Here is a 22,665-nt window from a genome sequence, read left to right on the forward strand (position 1 = left end):
GCACAGGGCACATAGCACATCATGGCACATTAGGGCACATCAGGGGGCACATTATAGGGCACATCAGAGGATCTTACTAGCCATCATGCAGAGTAGCACAAAAAGCGTTTGTCTGTAGTAAGTTTTCACTGATGTCACACAGCGCTGCTCACTCCGAGGCGGCCCCTCCTCTCTTCTCGTCTATCCCAGATGATGTCACAAGCCAATGGGGATAGACAAGAAGAGAGGAGGGGCCGCCAGGGAGCGAGCAGCGCTGTGTGACATGAGTGAAAACTTACTACAGACAGATGCTTCCTGCGCTACTCTGCATGCATCTCGATCTACCCGTCATGCGCCAGCTGTCGGCGGTTGACGGGTAGATTGCCGCAGATGCGGCTGAAACCGGCCCACGCTGGTCATTGGCCCACCAGGAATCTCCCGGTCTTCCCGATGGCCAGTCCATCCCTGGCTACAATGTAAAGTAGTGAGTGTACAGCTTGTATAACAGTGTAAAGTTGCCTCCCCCCTCAAAATAACTCAACACACAGCCAATAATGTCTAAACTGCTGGCAACAAAAGTGAGTACACCTCTAAGTGAAAATGTCCAAATTGGGCATAAAGTGACAATATTTTGTGTGGTCACCGTTATTTTCCAGCACTGCCTTAACCCTCTTGGGCATGGAGTTCACCAGAGCTTCACAGGTTGCCACTGGAGTCCTCTTCCACTCCTTTATGATGACGTCATTGAGCTGGTGAATGTTAGAAGCCTTGCGCTCCTCCACCTTCTGTTTGAGGATGCCCCACAGATGCGCAATAGGGTTTAGGTCTGGAGACATGCTTGGCCAGTCCATCAACTTTACCCTCAGCTTCTTTAGCAAGGCAGTGGTCGTCTTGGAGGTGTATTTGGGGCAGTTATCATGTTGAAATACTGCCTGCGACCCAGTCTCTGAAGGGAGGAGATTATGCTCTGCTTCAGTATGTCAGTACATGTTGGCATTCATGGTCCCTCAATGAACTGTAGCTCCCCAGTGCCAACAGCACTCATGCAGCCCCACACCATGACACTCCCACCACCATTCTTGACTGTAAGCAAGACACACTTGTATTTGTACTCCTCACCTGTTTGCCACCACACACGTTTGACACCATCTGAACCAAAAAAGTTTATCTTGGTCTCATCAGACTACAGGACATGGTTCCAGTAATCCATGTCCTTAGTCTGCTTGTCTTCAGCAAACTTTTTGCGGGCATCCTCTTTAGAAGAGGCTTCCTTCTGGAACGACAGCCATGAAGACCAATTTGATGCAGTGTGCGGCATACGGTCTAAGCACTGACAAGCTGACCCCCCACCCATTCAACCTCTGTAGCAATCCTGGCAGCATTAAAAAAAAAATGGGAAAGTCCTGTTGCGCAACACCTTCGCTAAGAAAAATGAGTATGAACTATAGGAAGCTGCTCACATATAAAAGTGTTCTCTGCACTCAAAATAAAATTACAGGGGGTGTTTTATGTGGCGCTAACTAAATTAATACTACAAAGTGGTTTTACTAAGTAAATAAATTTGTAAATAAAAAATATTATAAATAAAAATATGTGAATACATCCAGTGTATCAAATTGTGAAAAAATAGCCAAACTAATAACGGCAATAAAAGTGCATAAAATATCAATATGACATGAATGATAAAGTGCATCAACAATAGCAAAATAAAAATGATCTCAGTTGCAAAAATGCATGCAGCAGTGCAAATAGTGAAAAATTATTGAATAACCAGTGCTTAAAAATTAAAATGTACCAAAAATAATAATATACTAGAAATATATATATAAGTCAAACGCAAAGCATTCATATATCTATTTCCCAAAGAAAACCACTGGATAGGACACTGAGCACATGCACTCAACTTCTTTGGGTGACCATGGCAAGGCCTGTTCTGAGTGGAACCTGTCCTGCTACACTGTCCTGTGTGGTCCTGGCCATTGTGCTGCAGCTCAGGTTCAGGGTCTTGGCAATCTTCTTATAGCCTAAGCTATCTTTATGTAGAGCAACAATTCTTTTTTTCAGATCCTCAGAGAGTTCTTTGCCACGTTGAACTTCCAGTGACCAGTATGAGAGAGTGAGAGCGATAACACCAAATTTAACACACCTGCTCACCATTCACACCTGAGACCTTGTAACACTAGCGAGTCACATGACACAGGGGAGGGAAAATGGCAATTTGGGCCCAATTTGGACATTTTCACTTGGGGTGTATTAACTTTTGTTGCCAGCGGTTTAGACATTAATGGCTGTGTTTTGAGGTATTTTGAGAGGACAGCAAATTGACACTGTTATACAAGCTGTACACTCACTACATTGTAGCAAAGTGTAATTTCTTCAGTGTTATCACATGAAAAGGTATAAGCAATATATATATATATATATATATATATATATATATATATATATACAGTATATATATATATATATATATATATATATATATATATATATATATATATATATATATATATATATATATATATATATATATATACATATATATATATATATATATATATATACATACATATACATATATATATATATATATATATATATATATATATACAAAAATGTGAGGGGTGTACTCACTTTTGTGAGATACTGTATTTGATAAGTGTTTCGTAAAGTCATTACCACTGTATGTATTTAAAAGAATGTACACTGCCTGTAGATTTTTTATATGTGAAAATACATTGAAAACACACTTAGGTTTAATGTACACGGGACGTGTTACAACCTGTACTGAACGATTTAACTTGACAGATAGTAACCGACATTTAAAAACTTCAGTTTTGCCGCTTATACATGTTGTGTTTGTGTTTAGTAGCGTTTTTTTTCAAATAGTCAAAAAGTAAAAACGCAGCTAAACTTAAGTTACCGCGTTTACAGGCCTATACAAGCTGTTACAGGTGTTTGGCATTTCAAATGCCTCTGAACATCCGTCCTGAATGCATTTTTTTTGCTTTCCAAATAATGCTTCTAAACTCAACTGCCTACAAACTACTATAAACAATTCCGTGTACATGGACTCACAAGATAACATAGAGGAGAGTTCAGGGACAGCTGAAAAGAAAACGCCCAACTGCTCCCAACCTCCCAGCAGCAGTGTACATGGGAGAGAGGATCAAGTGATGCAAAATGTAATAACCGTGGGGGACGATCTGATGGAGAAAATAAAACTACAGTTGTTAGGTAGGGGCAGGATAGGCTTCTCTAAAGAGAAGGGTTTTCAGGTATCGTCTAAAAGCAGAGTAGGAAAACAGTCGGACAGATTGGGGTAAGTTGAGAGCAGGAGGTCTTGGGAGGAATGAAGAGAACGAGTAGGTTGGTACTTTGAGATTAGGTTAGTGATGAAGATGTGGGCCGATTTGTGGATGATTTTGTAAGTTGTTAATATTTTGAACTGAATTCTTTGGGTGAGTGGAAGCCAGTGAAGAGATTGACAGAGAGGAGTAGCAGACATTGAACGGTTGGTAAGGTGAATGAGCCAGGCAGCAGGATTCATGACGGCCTGAAGGAGTATAGCTCATGTAAAGGTAATTTCGTGTGTAGGGAATTGCAGTAGTCGAGGAGGAAGATGACCAGGGAGTGAACTAGGAGCTTTATGGTGTCATTGGTTAGAAAGGGGTGTTTTTTGGAGATGTTATGGAGGTTGAGGCGACAAGCTTTGGACAGTGATTGGACGTGGGGCTGAAAAAATAGTTCAGAGTCTAGGATAACACCCAGAACCTTAGCTTGTGGGAATGGGCTGATAGTAGTGCTATTGATCTTGACAGAGAAATCGGGGGAAGAGGCAGGTGGGGGAGGAAAGAGTATGAGCTTGGTTTTGGATTGATTGAGTTTGAGGAAGTGGTGTGACATCCAGGCTGATATGTCTGTTAGTAAATTAGTGATACGTGAGGAGACTCAAAGAGTGAGCTGAGGGGTAGAGAGATAGATTTGGGTGTCATCAGCATAGAAACTGTATTGTAAGCCATGGGAGGCTATTACCTGACCCAGGGAGAAGGTGTAGTTTGAGAATAAGAGATGTCCAAGAAGAGAACCTTGTGAGACCCTGACAGAGAAAGGGAGAGGAGAAAGTAGAATTTAAAGTAACACTAAAGGTGCGGTTGGATAAGTAGGATGAGCACCAGCCAGCGAACAGCAAAGTTACAGAGACCAAAGGCATGGAGTTTTTTGAGGAGGAGGGGGTGGTCCACTGTGTGAAAGGCAGCAGAGTGGTCCAGGAGTAGGAGTAAAGAATAGTGGCCATTGGATTTAGCCATTAGCAGATCGGTTGTGAGTTTTGGGAGAGCAGTTTCTGTGGAGTGTTGACGGTGGAATCCAGACTGAAGGGAATCAAGGTTTATTCTTGGTGAGGTGGTCACTTAATCTGTTGTAGACCAGACATTCAAGGAGTTTGGATAAAAAGGGGAGTGAGGAGATTGTTAAGATTGGTGGGGTCAAGTGAGGTTTTTTTTAGAGAGTTGGGGAAGATGCCAGAAAAGGGAGAGATTGAAGATGTGAGTTAGAGAGTGTAGGATAGAGCCAGAGGGTGACTGTAGCATTTGCAAGGGAACAGGGTCCAGGGGGCAGGAGATTAGGTGGACGTTAGAGAAAAGTTTGGCAACCTCGTCTATAGTGGCGAGTTTTAATAAAGGAAGTATTGATTGTACATGTAGATATGGAGTATTAAGTGGAGAAGGTATCTGTACAGTGGAGATTGCCTCATGAATTGCATCAATCTTATGTTTGAAGTGATTGGCAATCTCCTGGGCAGTGAGTGGGTGGAGGCAGTGGAGGACGAAGTAGAGCGTTAAAGGTAGACAAAAGTTGCGCAGCTATGTTTTTTCAGACTTCAGGTGTCATCTATTAGCCAAGGTTGTAGGGGTTGGAGCCTGATTCTGTGTGTAGTGAGGAGGGGCAGTGTGTCCAGGGAGGATAACAGTGATGTGTTGTAGCCAGAAGTGGCTAGGTTGGGGCAGAACAGGGATGAGATTTTGTCATAGAGGTGATCAGCAGCAGAGTTGAGAAGAGAAGGGATAAGGTGTTGAAGGTTTCTATGGGTAATTGTTAGGTGGTTGGAGCGAGTGGAGGTGGAAGAGAGGGAGATAGTAAAACTAACTAAGGTAGTGGTCATAGAGAGAGAAAGGATTGTTGGAGAAGTTACACAGAGTGCATAGGCGGGAGAACACAAGGTCAAGGACGTTACCATCAGAGTAAGTAGAAGCATGTATCCATTGCTTCAGGTCAAAGGAGGAGGTTAGACTGAGAAGTTTGGAAGTAGCACGAGTGTTAGTATTAACAGGGATGTTGAAGTCACAGAGAATGAGAGAGAAAGTAGGGTAGCCAGTAAGTCATCAAGAAAATCTGATACTGGTTCAGGGGGCCAGTAGATCACAGTTATCCTTAGAGAAACTGGAAAGAAAAGACAAATGCAATGTGTCTCAAAGGAGGAGAGTGACAAAGATGGAGGTGGGTGAAGGACCTGAAAGGTTCTATGTGGGGCTAGAAGGATTCGGACTCCCCCTCCCTTCCATTCACTGGGTCTGGGGGAGTGAGTCCAGAGAAGGCAACCATGGGAAAGGGCAGCAGGAGAAGCAGTGTCAAATTCATGAAGCCAGGCTTCAGTAATGGCAAGTAGAATAAACGAGTTAACGATAAAGAGGTCATGGAGAGAAGTGAGTTTGTTACAGACAGAGGGGGCATTCCAAAGGGCACAAGAGAAGGGGAGTCTGGCATTGGGAAGAAGAGGAATGGAAACGAAATTGTATGGATTGCGGCAGCTACCAAAGGGTGCAGGGTTATGGGTGTGTTGGGTAAAGTTAAGTGATGAAGGCCCAGGGTCTGGGGATATATCACCAGAGCTTAGGAGAAGAAAAAAGGATGAGGGAGGTAATGTGTGTGATTTATATGAAGGGACATGCCCTAGTGACCTGGAGGTTTTATTAGCCTATGGATTTAGAGTTAACAGGAGTTGGTGAGTGCAGTGGGGAGAGGACAGAAGTGAGAGAGTTATATATATGCTGTGGGTTGGAGAAGAGGGGTGAATGAGAGAGTTTAAGAAAAGAGGACACAACTGTCAGAAGGAGTGTCAGAGAGCACATGTTCAGTGGAAGGAGAGCATTTAGAGACACCTTATTACAAACTGAGCTGGATGAGCTGCTAGGGTTGCCACCTCATCCTTTTAAACCCTAACACATATTAATTACACAGGTTCTGTGGCTGATTAAGGTGGTAATTAAACGCACGTAGTGCCTTATCTGCATTACATTAGCCTTTGAAACTGTGTGAATAAATGTGTTTGGGTTTAAAGGGATAAGGTGGCAGCACTATAAGCTACAGGATGGTATAGATTGCCAACTCCTTGCTATGCCCCTTTGGGCTCAAGGTGTTGAGAGTGAATATCCATATAATGCAGGGGTTGACAAATTTGCTTGGAATCTAGGAGCCAGCTTAAAAAGTTAGGAGCCAGGTCCGTGACGGCGATCAGGACCTGTCCCTGGCCTGACATGGAGACGAGTGAGGGGAAGACAGCAGCGCCCCCCCCCCCCCCCCCGTCTCCAAGTCATTGCCCATAGCTCTTAGAGGGACATTTTATTTATTTTTTTCAAATGACAATTTTTTTTTCAATTGCATTTTAGTGTAAATATGAGATCCGAGGTCTCTCTGACCCCAGATCTCATATTTAAGAGGACCTGTCATGCTTTTTCTATTACAAGGGATTTTTACATTCCTTGTAATAAGAATAAAAGTGACACAACATTTTTTTAAAAGAACAGTGGAAAAAAAAAAAAGTTAAAATAAGCAGAAAAAATAATAATTTTTAAACGCGCCCTGTCCTGCCCGCATATAAAATCGGTGTTCGAACCACACATAGGAGGTAGCGCCGTGATCGGTAGAGCGAGAGCAATAATTCTAGCCCCAGACCTCCTCTGTAACTCAAAACGTGCAACCTGTAGAATTTTTTTAAACGTCGCCTATGGAGATTTTAAAGGGTAAAAGTTTGTCGCCATTCCATGAGCGGGTGCAATTTTGAAGCGTGACATGTTGGGTATCAATTTACTCGGCGTAACATTATCTTTCACAATATAAAAAATAATTGGGCTAACTTTACTGTTGTCTTATTTTTTTATTAACTAAATTATTTTTCCCAACAAAAGTGCGCTTGTAAGTCCGCTGCACAAATACGGTGTGACAGACAGTATTGCAACAACCACCATTTTATTCTCTAGGGTGTTAGAATAAAAAATATATATAATGTTTAGGGGGTTCTAAATAAAGGGAAGAAGAGGCAGGTAATATAAAACAGGCAGAGGACAGCCTTATCAGTGTCCATCTGCAGCCTTGCCCATCCATCTGCAGCCTTGTCCAGTGTCATTGCAGCCTTTTCATTGTCATTTGCAGCCTTGCCCCAGTGTCATTTGCAGCCTTGTCATTGCAGTCTTGAAGTTTAAAAATGGCGCTGCCAAGACACAGTCCTGTGCATCTCGGCAGCTCTCAGGTCCTCTCGGCGGCTCTCGGGTCCTCTCGCACTCCTGAGCAGAGCCGAGAGTAGCCAAGTGTACTCGGCTCGGCTCAGTCACGCCCAGTCCCTGTGTTATGTCCATCATAGGGCGGGACTGAGCGTGACTGTGAGTGGTGCTGAGTACACTCAGCTATGTATCTCGGTGGGGCCCCCTATTGGGCGGGGAGCCCATGGGCTTGAGCCCAGTCAAGCCCAATGGTAAGTCCAGCCCTGCTGGTGATACCAATGGTGCGACCCACATAAGGAGGTCACAGGGGCAAATGAGACAGTAAACTACAAAATCAATACTGTATGTAAATAATTTTTTGATGACACACTCTTTTCCAGTATTGTCAACAAATATTTCATAAATATGGAACTATTTAAAAGGAGGCCAACATTAAGCCTAGAACCCTCATGCCAAAACAGGGGATTGAGGGCTTCTGAATAATTGTGTCCAAATGTAAGAAAGTCTGAAGTTTGTCTTAAGGAAGCAAAACCTTGGACAGGGTCATATCCAGTGTACAGGACACTGGGAGTACGTCCTGGACTGCAGGTATATTGCACCAGTATTTGATTTGTGGGCCCTTAAGAATACCCAGGGGTTCACACCCATGCAGGGTGAGGGGTTCTGGGGTGATCTGGCTAAAAGAGAGCACTGATTGTCAGCATGCTCTTAGTTGATAAATTGTTATTAGGGACCCAGAATTTTGGAGGTTCAAAAATTTGGGTGGGAAGAACCTCCAAACCCTGACTACCAGGACTCTGGTCCCAAAGGGGTTAAGCTCAAGGCAGGGAAGGCTTGAAAGGCAGCAGGAAAGGGGGTGGGGAACAGCGAGCACCCCCCCCGAACCGTACCAGGCCGCGCGCCCTCAACGCGGGGGGGGGGTGCTTTGGGGAAGAGGGGCCCTGCGGCCCCCCACCCCAAAGCACCTTGTTCCCATGTTGATGAGGACAAGGGCCTTTTCCCGACAACCCTGGCCATTGGTTGTCGGGGTCTGCAGGCGGGGGGCTTATCAGAATCCAGGAGACCCCTTTAATAAGGGGGCCCCCAGATCCCGGCCTCTCAGCCTATGTGAATGAGTATGAGGTACATGGTACCCCTACCCATTCACCTGAGGGGAAAGAGTGTTAATAAAAAAAAACACAGGTTTTTGAAGTACTTTATTAGACAGCTCAGGGGGTCTTCTTCTGACTTCGGGGGTCTTCTCGCCAGGCTCCTCCGCTATCTTCTGCTCTATTACCGCTCTTCTACTAGCAGAGGAGCCTGGCTTTCTCCTTCGTTGCCGCCACTGTCCAGGGGTCTTCTTCTGACTTCGGGGGTCTTGTCCCGCTCTTCTGTTCTTCTGCCTGACCTCCGCTATCTTCTTACAGCTCTTTTACTAGCGTTGGCCTGGTCTTGTCGCTGTCGCCTTCTTCTTCTTCTTCTTACTTCTTCTTCTCTTCTTCCGATGTTCACACGATGCTCTCTCAGGCCGTAATGCCTGGGGGCGTGTTGTGCGTGACTTATATAGGCATAAGGGGTGGGGTCACCGGGTGATGTCACGTGGTGACCTCGCCTCTTGTGATGTCACAGTCCCGGAGCTGTGAAATCATAAGGGGCGGGGTCACCATGTGACATCACCCGGTGACCCCGCCCCTTATGCCTATATAAGTCACCGCACAACGTGTCCCTGGCATTACAGCCGGAGAGAGCGTTGTGTCAACATCGGAAGAAGAGAAGAAGAAGACAAAGAAGAAGAAGAAGAAGGCGACAGCGACAAGACCGGGCCAATGCTAGTAAAAGAGCTGTAAGAAGATAGCGGAGGCCCGGCAGAAGAATGGAAGAGCGGGACAAGACCCCCGAAGTCGGAACAAGACCCCCGAAGTCGGAACAAGACGAAGGAGAAATCCGGGCTCCTCCACTAGTAAAGGAGCGGTAAAAGAGCAGAAGATATCGGAGGAGCCCGGCGAGAAGACCCCCGAAGTCGGAAGAAGACCCCCAGAGCTTTCTAATAAAGTACTTTAAAAACCTGTGTTGTGTTTTTTTTATTAAGACTTTTTCCCCTCAGATGAATGGGTAGGGGTACCATGTACCCCATACTCATTCACATAGGGTGGTGGGGCTCCCCCGGATTCCGATAAGTCCCCCTCCTGAAGACCCCGAAAACCAACAGCCAGGGTTGTCGTGAAGAACCCCTTATCCTCATCAACAAGGGGACAAGCACCCCCCCCATGTTGAGGGCACATGGCCTGGAACGGTTAAGGAGGGGGGGTGCCCGCTCGTCCCCACCCCCTTTCCTGACCGGCCAGGCTGCGTGCTCGGATAAGGGTCTGGTATGGACTTAGGGGGGACCCCCATACCATTTTTTTGGCGTAGGGGTTCCCCTTAAAATCCATACCAGACAACAGGGCTAGCAAGGTGTCAATCTAGTCGATGGAGGCGGCGACATTGACTTCCTTTGCTAGTCCCATCTACCTGGAGTCACGTTCAAAATGAACGGACTTTACTCCGTGTGTGGACAAGTCTGTTCATTTCAAAAGGCCGGCGGACCTCCACCAAAAGTCCGGCAGATTGTCCGCCGGACCTAGTCCACCAGAAAAGTCCAGTCATGTGTGGACAAGTCCGCTCGTTTGGAAAGTCCGGCGGACCTCCGCTGCAAAGTCCGGTGGATTGTCTGCCGAACTAAGTCCGCCAGATAGTCTGATCATGTGTACGCGGCATTAGAGGAGAGAATACAACCTTTCTACTAGGACACTATCAAAATACTAGGCAAACTGGGAGTGGGATGGGTTTTACTGATTTGTCCTTACAGCTTTGTTTAGCCAGCATAGGCTCCTTGTAAAAAAAGGCAATAGCCCTATTAACCACAGCTGTGGTCCCTCAGAAGGCCCTGCAGTTATCAACAGGCACACAAAGTAATAGAGAGGCAGGATCCAAAGAACATGCTGCTCCACTAATATTCACCCAACTGGCAGGCAAACCCTCAAGGACAGGGTTCCCACCAGATGGGTGCACCACAGGCGTTAACCTGTAAAGCACTCTGTTGCTGCCTCACATGATGGCCGTAAGTACCTTGGCAAGCACCTTCAGCAAAGTCCAGTGCCATAGGACACTACAGACTGGCCCTGCTTATTCTTTTGAGCAGGTTTTGGGTGCAGCTTCAATGGCAATGCCAAAGTTTAGCTGATCTGGAAAGATGCAAAACAAGCCCCTGCTGGCTCTGCAGTAACTGAAGAAACTTGCTAGATAAAACAGAACCTTGATAAAAAAATTATGAAAAGGCTTTTCATCTCTAAGCCCTTATACACACGGTCGGACATTCCGACAGAAAATGTCCGATCGGACCGTGCTGTCGGATAATCCGACTGTGTGTGGGCTACATTGGACTGTTTCTGTCGGAATATCCGACCGACAAAGTTTTCGAGCTGGGCTATAAAATTTTCCGACAACATGATCCGATCGCTTGTAGAGAATTCCAATCGGACAAAGTGCCACGCATGCTCAGATCAAATTCCTAGACCAAAGCTATTGGCTGCTAGCCTGAACGTAGTCCCGTCGTAACGAAATAACATCATCACATTAAGAACGATCAGATTTTCCGACAACTTTGTCCGACCGTGTGTATGCAACACCAGTTTCGGGCAAAATCCGTCAGACAAAATCCGATGGATTTTGTTGTCGGAATGTCCGACCGTGTGTACAAGGGCTAAGGGGAGAGAAGACAACCTTTCTACTAGGACATTATCAAAATACTAGGCAAAATGGGAGTGGGATGGGTTTTACTGATTTGTCCTTACAGCTTTGTTTAGCCAGCGTCCAATGTCCTGAAGGCAGCAGCATAACCCAACGTATCTGAATACTTTATGAATACTTTATCCTGTGTCTCTACCCATCCATAAAACAGTTTAATTTCCAGCACGTGCCAGAAATGTAACACTTCCATTAGTTGTGCTCTCAACCAAACTGTCAAACCATCCAATGGCTGGTGTCATAACTGATCACATGTGCAGCATCATGGCAGTTGTAGATTAAACATAGGCCAAGATGGCAGCTTCCTTGGCTGAAAACGATAGGGGGTTTACTTACACTTTAAGTATAATTATGAGAAACCAATATCTCTCTGAACCTGACTAAGCAACAGGGGTGGACACAAATCAATATAAAAATGTTTCCCTTAGTAAATTAGTCCCTGTGCATAAGCATGGTTGCTTCCTGATGCTGTTGTAACATGGATCTCAATTGTCTAGTGGCATGCAGATTTCATAAACATACCTCCCATCTTTTGAACTTCAGAATGGGGACACTTGAGGGAAGAAAATGAAAATGAGTGTGGCCAAATGCTTAACAGTGGGAGGGGCTTGATGGGCCATGGTTAAACAAAACCTGGGCTTCCTTGTACCTATAAAATATGCTTTGATTGCTGTGCCACAAGCAAGAGTCTCACAGACACAAACCGCAGTACAATAATTTTCTTTCATTTTTTTTAATAAAAACCTTACATTACAAATGGTTTTGCACAAACTGTGGAAGAGTGCATTACACAAAGGGGGTTATTTACTAAAGGCAAATCCACTTTGCACTGCAAGTGCACTTGGAAGTAAAGTCACTGTAGATCCAAAGGGGGATATGCAAGGAAAATAAAAAACAGCATTTTAGCTTGCACATGATTGGATGATAAAATCGGCAGAGCTTCCACTCATTTCAGATCTACCCCTTAGATTTACAGCGACTGCACTTCCAAGTGCACTTTCAGTGCACATTCAAGTGCACTTGCAGTGCAAAGTGGATTTTCCTTTCGTAAATAACCCCCAAAGTGTTGGAAGGATTCAGAAGTGAATTATACACAGAGTGCAGGGTTCAGGAATGTGCTATGTACAGACTACAGGATTCAGGAGTGCATTTTATACAGAGTGCAAGGTTCAGGAATGCATTCCGTACAGAGTGCAAGGTTCAGAAATGCTTATCGTACAGAGTGCAAGGTTCAGGAGTTAGTTAAATCGCAAAGACACCAAATGATAAAACATAGCACAATTACATTCTAAACTCATAATTAACAGCATATAGGACTCGGAGCTGAGGCAAGAATGTGGGCATCGGATGGATAACAAGTGCAACCAAGCAGGACATGCAGCAGCGTGAACATTCAGCCAGGGATTGGCGGGCATGCAATGAAAGAGAGTGCAGCTCTCAAATCCAACCTGTGATGGGCGGAGCCAATATGCGTTTCAGGGGCAAGCAACCCATTTATAGGGAAACAAGTGGCAAGGGCAGGAACAATTGGAACTACTGCATGGGCACACACTGCAGTGCATAAATTAGGTTTATAATGCTACTTGTCACCTTCTTCCCTGACCAGCAATGTAAAAATGTTTGCCTATGCACTGGTTGCTTGGTTTGGGCCTGTCCACTCCCGACATCACAGGCTGGATTTGACCGCTGCACTCTCTCTCATTGCAACCATACCACAGGCTGTGCTGGATGTTCACACTGCTGCGGGTCCTGCTCAGCTGTTAGCATATAATGGAGTAATGCAGGACAAATCCCTTGTACACAGGGACTGCAGGATAAAGGCGAAAATGTGGCAAAGTCCATCCAATTCAGGACTATTGGGATGTATGCATATACTGTGAATGGCAGCTTGTACAGGACAGAGGTGTCAACCTGAAAGGGTGGTTTACAGAGTAATAGGAAGTGTATTTAATTAAAGGGGTGCAACTTGCACGCTGAGTGAAAAGGGGATCTACAGGGCCTCATTAAGCAGGTAAAACCGCGCTATGGAATGGGTTCTGGCCAGCAGGAATATATATAGGTGTTAATTTATACCTGTAACTTTGTATTTTGTATGATTTTTTTATGATTTATATTGGTTACAATTCTACTTTCTAATTCTTTATCCTATTAATTTGAAAAGTTTATTAGGAGTTTTCTCTGATTTTATGAGGTTGCTGCCACCCTAGTATGCACAGGCTGCATTGACAACCTGCTTTCATGGAATGGTTCTTAATTATAGGTTACTGGCGCTACCTCCAACCAACTAATTCCAATACCACTATTTATTTCCTCAAACTTTTATGTCTATTACCTCAACCTGTCCCCAGGGACTACGTGAATTGAACCCGTGTTCCGTGTTTTAACTCAGCACCACCCCACTTATCCAACACCTCAAACTCAAACCAAAAGTGATTAAGCACCACTTTATATCTCCTCTGCTAGGTGAGCTGATACCACTTATTCTACATATAATTTCATTAGTACTTCAAATCAAAAAATGTAAGTATAAGTGAAAAAGTGATAAATGATTAATAAAACCTCTACCGCAAAAAAAAAAAAAAAAAAAAAAATTTTTAAAAATCCAAACAAAAAAGACAGAAAAAAAAAACACAAAAAACCCAAAAAAGAAGGTAAAAAAACAGAAAAAAACCCCCCAAAAAAAGGGGGGAGAGAAAAAGCTTCCAGGTGTTGTATAGTGCAAAAACACTTCCTAACTGGGAAGCAAAACTACCTTCAATTTTTGTACAAATTACTTGTGCTAATTATTAAATATCCCAAATATCCCTACATTAGTAAATGTGAAAAATATAAAGAAATATATAAAAAGTCCGATTACATCCAGTGATATATGCACCAATCCAAAACCATATAAAATTGTGAAAGGATCAATAAGGCAAATATATATACAAAATAACCAGTGTATGTATCATAAAAATATTTTAGTCCACAGTGAGTCTTCTATAGCCGTATCAATGTGCCATTACACCTCTTCAAAATACAGGAAAGGTGACTTTCGTGAGAGTGCCTGCGCTTTATTAGTGACTTTCGTGCTTGTTCCCCCTCAAGGATCCCCACTCATAAGATCCATTCACCCCCTAAGGGGTTATACGCCCATAATCTGTATCCCGTTTATCCGGAGATTCCACCAACCAGTTGTGTCTTCAGCGGATCCTTCTCAGGGTTTTTGTAAAGAGATGCAGGTAGATCCTTATATCCACTAGTAATTCCTCAAATAAAAGAAAATTCCCTCATGGTGTAGTATTTTTGATTATACTTGGGAAAGAGGGGAGAACAGTCTGATATTCTTCTTTAAGGCAGGTATTTTTAATTATGTAGAAACAGTAGGAGACTAGTATCCACTTAAAAAAATGCTTTATTACCAAAAACTTTATACAACACTGTATGCAAAACGAGGGTTTTTTTATGCAAGATGCAGTTTAACAAACCATACATCAGCATACACCGTATATGAATTGTATTATACGGCTAACAAAAAAAGTACCAACCCTTTTCAGCAAAAAAAGAAAAACAATATATCTTTAAAAAAATAAAATAAAAACAAAAATAAATATAACGCACTGATTCCGGAGTGCAAAAAATATATATATATATACCAAAAATCCACAAATTGTAAGAGTAAAAAATTTAAAATAAAAATAAAATCCAAAGTCACCTACAGCCCTTGCAGCAATAACTGCACTTCGTCCCAAAAAAGCCCTATTCCCCCAGTGCTAGAGTCCCCTTACTGCAATGCAGCGTCATTACGCACACACGTCACTTCCGGTGCGCCAGACCCGCTGGAACGCAGCCTGGAGCGCACGCCGAGCGTTCAGGGGAATTGCATCGCGGCGGACCGGCAAGTTTGAATACTTGGGCTGAAGAAAGCGAGCCCAATAACAACTTTTCAAATCCTTTTAACCTTTATGTTTTTTTCATCTTATGTTGGCTGTTTTCACCTACGTAGCCCCATTCTTAACCTACTTAAGCCTGGCAAACGGTCCCCTGGGGAGACCATCATCTAACCCCATTGCAGTAAGGGGACTCTAGCACTGGGGGAATAGGGCTTTTTTGGGACGAAGTGCAGTTATTGCTGCAAGGGCTGTAGGTGACTTTGGATTTTATTTTTATTTTACATTTTTTACTCTTACAATTTGTGGATTTTTGGTATATATATATATATTTTTTGCACTCCGGAATCAGTGCGTTATATTTATTTTTGTTTTTATTTTATTTTTTTAAAGATATATTGTTTTTCTTTTTTTGCTGAAAAGGGTTGGTACTTTTTTTGTTAGCCGTATAATACAATTCATATACGGTGTATGCTGATGTATGGTTTGTTAAACTGCATCTTGCATAAAAAAACCCTCGTTTTGCATACAGTGTTGTATAAAGTTTTTGGTAATAAAGCATTTTTTTAAGTGGATACTAGTCTCCTACTGTTTCTACATAATTAAAAATACCTGCCTTAAAAAAGAATATCAGACTGTTCTCCCCTCTTTCCCAAGTATAATCAAAAATACTACACCATGAGGGAATTTTCTTTTATTTGAGGAATTACTAGTGGATATAAGGATCTACCTGCATCTCTTTACAAAAACCCTGAGAAGGATCCGCTGAAGACACAACTGTTTGGTGGAATCTCCGGATAAACGGGATACAGATTATGGGCGTATAACCCCTTAGGGGGTGAATGGATCTGGTGAGTGGGGATCCTTGAGGGGGAACAAGCACGAAAGTCACTAATAAAGCGCAGGCACTCTCACGAAAGTCACCTTTCCTGTATTTTGAAGAGGTGTAATGGCACATTGATACGGCTATAGAAGACTCACTGTGGACTAAAATATTTTTATGATACATACACTGGTTATTTTGTATATATATTTGCCTTATTGATCCTTTCACAATTTTATATGGTTTTGGATTGGTGCATATATCACTGGATGTAATCAGACTTTTTATATATTTCTTTATATTTTTCACATTTACTAATGTAGGGATATTTGGGATATGTAATAATTAGCACAAGTAATTTGTACAAAAATTGAAGGTAGTTTTGCTTCCCAGTTAGGAAGTGTTTTTGCACTATACAACACCTGGAAGCTTTTTCTCTCCCCCCTTTTTTTTGGGGGGTTTTTTCTGGTTTTTTACCTTCTTTTTTGGGTTTTTTGTGTTTTTTTTTCTGTCTTTTTTGTTTGGATTTTTTTAAATTTTTTGGTTTTGGTTTTTTTGCGGTAGAGGTTTTATTAATCATTTATCACTTTTTCACTTATACTTACATTTTTTGATTTGAAGTACTAATGAAATTATATGTAGAATAAGTGGTATCAGCTCACCTAGCAGAGGAGATATAAAGTGGTGCTTAATCACTTTTGGTTTGAGTTTGAGGTGTTGGATAAGTGGGGTGGTGCTGAGTTAAAACACGGAACACGGGTTCAATTCACGTAGTCCCTGGGGACAGGTTGAGGTAATAGACATAAAAGTTTGAGGAAATAAATAGTGGTATTGGAATTAGTTGGTTGGAGGTAGCGCCAGTAACCTATAATTAAGAACCATTACAGGGCCTCATTGACTTGGGTGTTGAGGCCTTTGAATACATGAATGAGGTGTAATGCCCTGTACACATGGTCGGACATTCCGACTACAAAATCCTTTGGATTTCTTCTGACGGATTTTGGCCGAAACTTGTCTTGCATACACACAATCGCACAAAGTTGTCAGAAAATCCGATCGTTCAGAACGAAGTGACGTACAAAATGTACGATGGGACTACATAGAGGCCAGTAGCCAATAGCTTTCGTCTCCAAATTATTTCTGAGCATGCGTGGCACTTTGTGCGTCGGAATTCTCTACACACGATCGGAAAAAGTCTGATCGGATTTTGTTGCCGGAAAATTTTAGATCCAGCTCTCAAACTTTTTCCGTCAGAAATTCCGACAGAAAAAGTCTACACATGATCGGATTTTACGACAACATAATCCGATCTGACTTTTTCCATCGGAATTTACGACCGTGTGTATGGGGCATTAGTTCAGCCCTCAAAATTTCCACTGGAAATAAGTTTAGAGGAGAGCCAACCGGGAACTCCTTCTCTGACAGAGCTTGTATCTGAAACGCCTGCTGTTGTCAAAGTCCCTCTTACTGGACCAGCTCCTATAATAGACAGCACACTGGTCCAACTGAAGTAGTGTGATGTCTATCATAGAAGCCAGTCCAGGAGGCAAGACTTTGTTTGACAGCGGCCGGCATTTCAGATACAAGCTGTCTCACAGTGGGAGAGCCTCTCTGTGATTTAGCCGCCTCTCCTCTTTGTGATCCCTGTGCAGAGATAGGCTGCATTCATGGGCATTGATGAGGCTGCATTCATGGGGATTGATGAGGCTGCATTCATGGGGTGGGCACTGATAAGCTGTGCTGATGGGCACTGATAGGCTGCATGGATAGGCACTGATAGGCTGAGCTGATGGGCACTGATGAGGCTGCATTGATGGGCACTGATGAGGCTGCACTGATAGGCACTGATAGGGCTGCAGTGATGGGGACTGATGCGCCTGCACTGATGAGGCTATATTGATGGGCAGTGATGAGGTTGCATTTATGGGCACTGATGCGGCTGCACTGATGGGCACTGATAGGCTGCATTGATGGACACTGATGATGCTGCACTGATAGACACTGATAGGTTGCATTAATGGGCACTGAGAAGGCTGCACTGATGGGCACTGATAGGCTGCAATGATGGGCTCTGTGTAGCTGCATTGATGGGCACTGATAGGCTGCATTGATGGGCACTGATGAGGCTGTGCTAATGGGCACTGATGAGGCTGTGCTGATGGGCACTGATGAGGCTGCACTGATGGGCACTGATAGGCCACGCTGATGGGCACTAATAGGCTGCATTGATGGGCACTAATAGGCACTTATAAGATTGCACTGATGGGCACTGATAGGCTGCATTGATGGGCACGGACGAGGCTGCACTGATAGGTTGCGTTGTTGGTCACTGATGAGACTGCACTGTTGGGGAATGATTGGGTGCGCTGATGTGCACTGATAGGCCGCTTTTGGGCACTGATAGGCTGCATTGATAGGCACTGATCAGGCGCCACTGATAGGCTATGCTGATGGGCACTGATAGGCTGCATTGATAAGCACTTATAGGCTGCATTGATGGGCACTGATAGGCTGCGCTGATGGGCACTTATTAGGCTGCATTGATAGGCATTGATGAGGCTGCATTGATGGGTCCTGATGAGGCTGCACCGATGGGCACTGGTGGGGCTGAATTGATGGGCAGTGATGAGGCTGCACTGAGGGGCACTGATGAGGCTGCATTTATGGGCAATGATAGGCTGCACTGGTGAGGCTGCATTGATGGGTACTGATAGGCTGTATTAATTGGCATTGATGAGGCTGCACTGATGAGCACTGATAGATTGCATTGATGGGCACTGATAGGCTGCATTAATTGGCGTTGATGAGGCTGCACTGATGGGCACTGATCGGCTGCATTAATTGGCATTAATGAGGCTGCACTGATGGGCACTGATAGGCTGTGCTGATGGGCACTGATGACACTACATTGATGAGCACTGATAGGCTGCGCTGATAGGCACTGATAGGTTGCATTGATGGGCACTGATGAGGCTGCACTGATGGGCACTGATAGGCTGCATTGATGGGCATTGATAGGCTGCACTGATAAAGTTGTTGTTGTTAATATTTATTTTTGTAACTTAATTCTGCATAAAACATTTAACAATGTTATTTCATGAGATAATTTATGAGGGCGGAACTGGCCAGGACTGGTTCAGGACTTGAACTTTTGAGCCCTGTGTTAGTTTATGTATCTGGAGCTGCATGCATGCAGTGAAAGCTAGTGAATTGTGATGCCATGGTTGTACAGACACACACATACATCTGAGTTTGACAGGTATGAAGAGACAGATGCACGGCCCCAAGCGTAGGCAGTGTGCATTCAGGCCCACACACCTGCCACTGCACAAACTTGGATGCGCAGGTTTGTCTGTACAGCTCGTACTTCTCCAATCACTAACACAGGTTGCCTGAATTCTGCTTCAGGCCGGGTTCAGCCCATTGAATATCATTATAAAAACCTAAAAAATACAGCGCTGTTCCTATGTAAACTTAATGTGAAGTAATGAAACAAAAAAAATAAATAAATAAATAAATAAATTGTGAATTATAAACGCAGCAGCAGCTTTAACTGTGAGATACCCACAATTCAAATAATTATTCCCAAATAAGCTGCGCTATACTGATCCGATAAATGCTATGTGAAGCAAATGAGTGAATAAATAAAGCATGAAATCAAAAAATATTAACAAAGTGCAGACAGGGAAATGCATATACTAATGTTCAAATATTAGTCCATCATCCCATCAACAAAAAACGTTTTGCTTGTAATCTCCAACGTGTTTTAAACACACCACACCGATATAGGAAAAGTGTCATCAGAGTTTGCAGGAAAAAAGAGGACTTCCACCACCAACACTACTGCCGCTTACCAGCTACACTGATCCCATCTCAGAGACCAGATATCGCCAAATCAAAAATGCTTCCTCTGAGTCAGGACTGCATGGAGGGTGTATCCTCTTTAAGCGCTTGGTTCAAATGGTTAGAAGAATCCTACGGCCACACCGCTTATTCCAATGGTTAGAAAAATCCTACGGCCACACCGCTCATTGCCCAGCACATATAATAACGAAAGGAATCGCCATAGTGTGATATAGTCACGAAATTTAATATAATAAAAAAGATTGCACTTACATCAAGTAGAAAAAACTTTGCTTTCAATGATTTGCCAGGGAGGAGCGACGTACTGACGTCACCGCGATCTACGCTGGACCCGGAAGCGACGGGCAGCGTTACTAAGCCGGCCGGCGAATTTGTTTGTTTTACAAAGCAAAGTTTTTTCTACTTGATGTAAGTGCAATCTTTTTTATTATATTAAATTTCGTGACTATATCACACTATGGCGATTCCTTTCGTTATTATATGTGCTGGGCAATGAGCGGTGTGGCCGTAGGATTTTTCTAACCATTGGAATAAGCGGTGTGGCCGTAGGATTCTTCTAACCATTTGAACCAAGCGCTTAAAGAGGATACACCCTCCATGCAGTCCTGACTCAGAGGAAGCGTTTTTGATTTGGCGATATCTGGTCTCTGAGATGGGATCAGTGTAGCTGGTAAGCAGCAGTAGTGTTGGTGGTGGAAGTCCTCTTTTTTCCTGCAAACTCTGATGACACTTTTCCTATATCGGTGTGGTGTGTTTAAAACACGTTGGAGATTACAAGCAAAACGTTTTTTGTTGATGGGATGATGGACTAATATTTGAACATTAGTATATGCATTTCCCTGTCTGCACTTTGTTAATATTTTTTGATTTCATGCTTTATTTATTCACTCATTTGCTTCACATAGCATTTATCGGATCAGTATAGCGCAGCTCATTGAATATCATTGAAGTCGAATCAATGTCTTGCCTGATCCGACTTTGGCATGCAACTTGTGCTCTGGTGATCTTGAGGGGAAACTCCACGCCAAATTTTAAATAAAAAACCGGCATGGGTTCCCCCTCCAAGAGCATACCTGGCCCTTCGGTCTGATATGGATTTTAAGGGGAACCCCCTACTCAGAAAAAACGGCATGGGGGTCCCCCCAAAATCCATACCGGACCCTTATCCGAGCACGCAACCTGGCCGGTCAGGAAATGGGGTGGGGACGAGCGAGCACCCTCCCTCCTGAACCCTACCAGGCCACATGCCCTCAACATGGGGGGGTGGGTGCTTTGGGGCAGTGGGGCGCACTGCGGCAACCCCACCCCAAAGCACCTTGTCCCCATGTTGATGAGGACAAGGGCCTCTTCTCGACAACCCTGGCCGTTGGTTGTCAGGCTCTGCGGGTGGGGGGCTTATCAGAATCCGGGAGCCCCCTTTAATAAGGGGGCCCCCAGATCTCACCCCATCGTACCCCTATCCATTCACCTGGGGGAAAAAAGTGTCAACAAAAAAACACACTAGACAGGTTTTTAAAGTAATTTATTAGGCAGTTCCGACTTCTCCTCTCTCTCCGGCCTCTTCTCCACGCTCTCCTGCCTCTTCTCCTGCTCTCTGGTGTCTTCTGCCAGGCTCCTCTGGTATCTTCTGCTCTTTTTCCGCTCTTTTGCTAGAGTTGGCCCAGTCTTCTCTGTCGTCCTCTTCCCTCCGGACTTCTCCTGATGTTGACACGATGCTCTCTCCCGATGTAACGCCGTGTGCACGGGTGATGTCATCCGGTGACCCTGCCCCTTATGACATCACCACCCATCATGTCTCGGGATGTGACGTCATAAGGGGCGGGGTCACCTGATGACATCACCAGGCGACCACTCCCCATGCCTATATAAGTCGTTGTGCACCGCACACACGGCATTACATCGGGAGAGAGCGTTGTGTCAACATCAAAAGAAGACCGGAGGGAAGAAGACCATGGAGAAGACCGGGCCAACACTAGCAAAAGAGCAGCAAAAGAGCAGAAGATAGCGGAGGAGCCTGGCAGAAGACACCAGAGAGTGGGAGAAGAGGACAGAGAAGTCAGGAAGAGACCCCCGGAGCTGCCTAATAAATTACTTTTAAAACCAACGGCCAGGGTTGTTGGGAAGAGGCCCTTGTCCTCATCAACATGGGGACAAGGTACTTTGGGGTGGGAGGGCGCAGGGCGCCCCACTGCCCCAAAGCACCCACCCCCCCATGTTGAGGGCATGCGGCCTGGTATGGTTCAGGAGAGGGGGGGCGCTCATTTGTCCCCACCCCGTTTCCTGACTGGCCAGGCTGCGTGCTCGGATAAGGGTCTGGTATGGATTTTGGGGGGACCCCATGCCGCTTTTTCGGCTTAGGGGGTTCCCCTTTAAAATCCATACCTGTGCATATTTGGGAGAGATTTGAGGCCCACACAGCATGAATGAGGCATTTGTTTACATGACTGAGGCAAGGTTCACACTGGTGCGACATGACACCTGTCCTACTTTGGATCCAACTATGCCCTGCGACTTGAAGTCAGAGACACGTCCAACTTCAATGATCGGGGCTCTGACTTGGATCCCCACCAATGCTAGGCACTGTGTTTGGTATTAATCTTGAGGGGGAACTCCACACCAAATTTTAAATATAACTGGGTTACCCCTCCAAGAGCATACCAGGTCCTTCTGTCTGGTATGGATTTTGGGGGGACCCCCACACCGCTTTTTGGAGTAGGGGTTCCCCTTAAAATCCATACCAATCCTCATTCATGCTGTGTGGGCCTCAAATCTGTACCAAATGTGCACAGTAAGCAGGACATGGAACAGACATAGGAGATTGTCAAATAATAACGAATGGCAAGAAGCACTTCCAAAGTGTTAGATA

The sequence above is a fragment of the Lithobates pipiens genome, unplaced genomic scaffold, assembly GCF_037356315.1.
Source record: "Lithobates pipiens isolate NorthernLeopardFrog02 unplaced genomic scaffold, aLitPip1_a1.2 Scaffold_3, whole genome shotgun sequence".
Lineage (NCBI taxonomy): Eukaryota > Metazoa > Chordata > Amphibia > Anura > Ranidae > Lithobates > Lithobates pipiens.